The 4463-nt window shown below is 38.5% G+C and overlaps 1 pseudogene; it reads right to left on the bottom strand.

Annotated features, from left to right (window-relative positions):
* Nucleotides 1–837: 837 nt before the first annotated feature.
* LOC141134238 (olfactory receptor 11L1-like) lies at nt 838–1788 on the bottom strand (annotated as a pseudogene).
* Nucleotides 1789–4463: the final 2675 nt, after the last annotated feature.

The following is a 4463-nucleotide window of genomic DNA, read 5'->3' as shown; positions in this document are numbered from 1 at the left end:
GCAGGAACTAAGAGGTGACCCTTTCAAAGCTAAGGGGTTATCGCTCATAAGAAGTTCTCACAAAAGCAAGTTTAACAAGATTTCCCTTCACCTCGTCTTCTTGTGACAACTCAAAAAATGTTTTGGGAAAACATTGAATTTTTTAATAGCATTTTTAGTAGCATTCTGCCTTATCATCATTCTTATGTGTGATATTTTAAACTTTTCCTTCAGTACCGATAAATGAATGGCTGTCTTTTGCCCTACTTGTTCCAGCCAGTTTACCAATAAAGACTTTGAACATCCAAGTATTTTTCATTTGGCACTCTCTTTGACCTATTACACTTGAATGTATCAATTTGATTGAATGTCCTCTTCCAGGGGGTTCTCGTCTTTGTGGTGTGCTACTGCATACAGGCCAACTGGGCTCCTGTTAAGACTTTTAAGCAAGCTTCAATCTGTGTGTGAGCAGGTTAGAGGTCTAGTCTGGTAGATTATGGAACAAGATCAGTAGAGGGGCGAAGACTGGAGGAATAAACATAACTGTGTGCTAAACAGCCTTTGCATGGGCATACCACTGCATTGTGTTGCTGTTTGTATAAATAGAAGTGGGCAAAATACAAAAACAAAACCACATATTGCTGAGTTGACCGAATTCTCGTAAAACTATCCATTTTAAGCTAAATCCGACAATATGTATAACACACATAATCTTAATGACTGCCATCTTTATTGTAGAATTTGTTTTCACTTTCTGTTGAGCCTCTGTGCATCAACAATGACTTGATCTAATAAAGAAAAGAAAATCTTGATCAAATAATTAAAATGATTTAAATGTAAAGACACATTCACATTTGATCAATACGACTTGTCAAAACATGAAATGTTTGCACTGATTACTTTAGCTAAAGCTTTTTTGATGTCCTTGTTCCTCAGGCTATATATGATAGGGTTCATCAAAGGTGTCCCCACGGTGTACAACAGGGATAGGGTCTTAGCTAGGTGGGATGATTGTCCACTGGTTGGCAGAGTATAGACAGTGAAAAGAGTTCCGTAAAATATGAAGACCACAGTCAGATGAGAAATGCAGGTAGAGAAGGCCTTCTGCCTATCTATGTTGGATGGAATTCTTGCTATGGTAATAACAATGTAAATATAGGATGCTAAAATAATTAAGCAAGGAATTATTATCACAGGGACACTTAATAAGACAACTTCTATCTGAACAATGTAGGTATCTGAACAGGAAAGTGTAAGTAGTGGAGAAAGATCGCAGAAAAAATGGTCAATAATATTTGAACCACAAAACTGTAAATTAGACACGGTTAAAATGTCAATCAGTATCAGAGAAAAACTTAATATCCAAGACAAAGCTGCTAACTTTTGGCTGAAAGCAATTTTCATTATGGAACCATAATGCAATGGTTTACAGATGGCCAAATAACGGTCATAGGACATGACCATGAGAAGAAAACACTCTGATGTTTCTGAAGCACTGAAAAAATACAACTGAGTAATACAACCCATAAATGTGATTGTCCCATGTGTATTCACTAAAGCATGAAGCATGTTGGGCACGATGTCCGTTGTTAACAAGATATCATTCATAGAGAGTTGGGTGAGGAAGATGTACATGGGACTTTGAAGATTCTTGCAGTAGAACACCAGCACAATGATCAGAAGGTTTCCACAGATTGTAAGGCAGTAGATCACAAGAAGGAGGAAGAAGAGAAAAATCTTAATGCTTTTGGTATTCTGAAATCCCAGGAGGATAAATTCTGTTACTAAAGTTATGTTAGCCTCCTACATTGATTAGGAAAAGTAGAATAAATTATTCAAAATATCAACTGATACTGTATTTCTAATGATATTTAATAACCACAGTGATAGCAGAAACATTACATTATGTTAGGCTCATTATGTTCCTCCTCATCTAACTGAACCTAAACCCAAAACAAAAATGTAATATGTTGCAGCTTTGCAGACCTTACATGTGTTGGTGGTATAATTTATTTTTTTCATGTTTTTTTTCATCTGTTTTCACATTGCAATCCTGCCAGTAACACAACTTTGGGGTTGATTTACTAAAACCCAGGGAGTGCAAAATCTGGTGGACCTCTGCATTTTTTTGTCAAAGTTTAATTGAACAAACTAAAGTTAAAAGCAGATTTGACTACCATGCACATCTCCACTAGATGTTGCACTCTCCAGTCTTAGTAATTGGCTTGTTTCTAAACAATGTCATGTGATCACTATAATGTCATGGTGATTGATTCTTGATCCGTTAGACACAGTACTGTAACAGAACTAGTGGCAGACACAGGTGTAAGCTCTAAGTGAGAACAATTTAACCTTCTTAGCGGTATTCCCAAGTGTGGCTCGGGATGAATTTTCCATACCAAGAGCGATAACCCCGAGCCACACTCTGGGCTGCATCGCAGGATCCAGGGGAGTTGTTTACCTTATCCCCAGGATTCTGCAATGTCCCCCCCGCTGTGTGAGGTGGCTGTGTCCTCCACCCGATGCTCAGTATGCCGGGCTCCGTTCCCTACGAGTGGGGCGACGCATGGGGACGGAGCCTGGCGGGAAATTCAAAAAGTGCAAAAAAACAGAACACATACAGTACACTGTAATCTTACAGATTACATTACTGTATCACATTATTTCACATCCCTTTTGTCCCTAGTGCTTTGTCCAGTGCCCTGCATGCAGTTTTATATTATAAATACTGTTCTTTCTGCCTGTAAACTGGAGAATGTCCATAGCAAGCAAAAAGTGTCCCTTTACGTCAAAAGCGGTTTTAGACCATCTTGAAAACGGCGATAATAAATTAGAATCACTTGCAGAATTGAGCGATAGTGATTTGTGGGGAAATTTGTCATCAGACACTAAAAGTAATGACAGCTACAATTCTGCAACTGAGCAAATTTCAGTGTTTTTGCGTTAAATTGAATACATTTTATTATTATTATATTATTACTTTTGATAATTATATATAGTTATTTATTATATTATAATTTATGATTTTGTGTTTCAAACTTCATCATACCCGGAATGTCTACTAGACTCTTTGGACAGATTTAAGTGAATTATTCCTAAGAATTACAGGCTTACATTATAAAACACCAAATTTCCATGCAAAACAATGTACCACTTTCAGCATCAAAAATCTGACATAATCATACTGTCAGGGAGGTTAAGGAAACCTTTTACAGATTATGGGTAGAAAGGAGTTAAAGTATAACTAAAGTCCTGAGGGATTATAACCTCTGTCAGTTTGCATTTCTATCTGTGCCCTTGCTAGGAAGATTCACCCTCTGCGTGTGTCCGGTTTACCATTATTATTGAAAGAAGATTCCAAATTTTGGGTTGACACCACAGTAATAGAGGGGAAATCCTTCAATGGGGATAATAGTTCTGGTGACTTTTGTGCCACCCCAAGATTCCCTCACATGGAAGGGAGTATCTCTCACTTCCTGTTTTGGCTATAGGACACGCAGTGAAGGGAAAAACAAACTGACCAGCGTTATAACTCTTCCTGTTTTGCCTTTAGTTACACTTTAATCACTTCCCACTCAGTCAATTGTAAAATGACGGCCACTGACGGAGTACTGTTATCCTGGGTGGACATCATATGACATGCTCCAGGTGCAGGCCTTAAATGCACCCTAAGGTTCACGTAGCAGCGTGATCTGTCACCTGCTGTATCCACTAGACAAAGTGGTAGACAAATCATCATACCAGGCCATCCCTGGTGCCATGCGATTTCTGTGACCAATCACAGCAATTACATGTCAATAGTACACAATGCCTTTCAGTCATAGACATTCATTGTGTACTACTGTAATCTCGGTATTTGGTCACAGCGATCACATGGTATAGACAGGGGCAATCACAGCACTCCTGTATCATGTGCTAGATGTGAAAAATCACTGCTATCACAATTGTACACAATGACACATGAATGGATATTATTCATAAAAATTATTGCTTATAACAGTGGTCATCACTGTAATAAGCAATCAGCAAACCCTAGGGGTCATGCAGCGGTGTGATCAGTCACCTGTTGTGTCCACTGGATACAGTGGAAGACAGATCATTGCACTAGGCTGCCCTGGTACCATGTGATCGGTGTGACCACTCACAGCAAACACATGTCAATAGTACACAATGGCTTTCATTCATAGACATTCATTGTCTACTACTGTGATCTCTGTGGTTGGTCACAGTGATCACATGGTACATACATGGGCAATCGCAACACTCCTATATCATGTGATAGCTGTGACCAATCATTGGTATCACAATAGTACACAATGACACATGAATAAATGAATGAATGTGTGTGATTTCAAACAAATGTTTGCTTATAACAGTGATCATTACTGTAATAAGCAATCAGCTTGCTTACTGTTGTGATCTGTGATTGGCCAAAAGCAATCACATGGTACCTTGATATTTGTACCATGTGATTAGCTTAGCCA

This window comes from Aquarana catesbeiana, linkage group LG03 (assembly GCF_042186555.1).
Source record: "Aquarana catesbeiana isolate 2022-GZ linkage group LG03, ASM4218655v1, whole genome shotgun sequence".
In the NCBI taxonomy this organism is placed as follows: Eukaryota; Metazoa; Chordata; class Amphibia; order Anura; family Ranidae; genus Aquarana; species Aquarana catesbeiana.
This window is presented reverse-complemented; position numbering and strand designations above follow the sequence as displayed.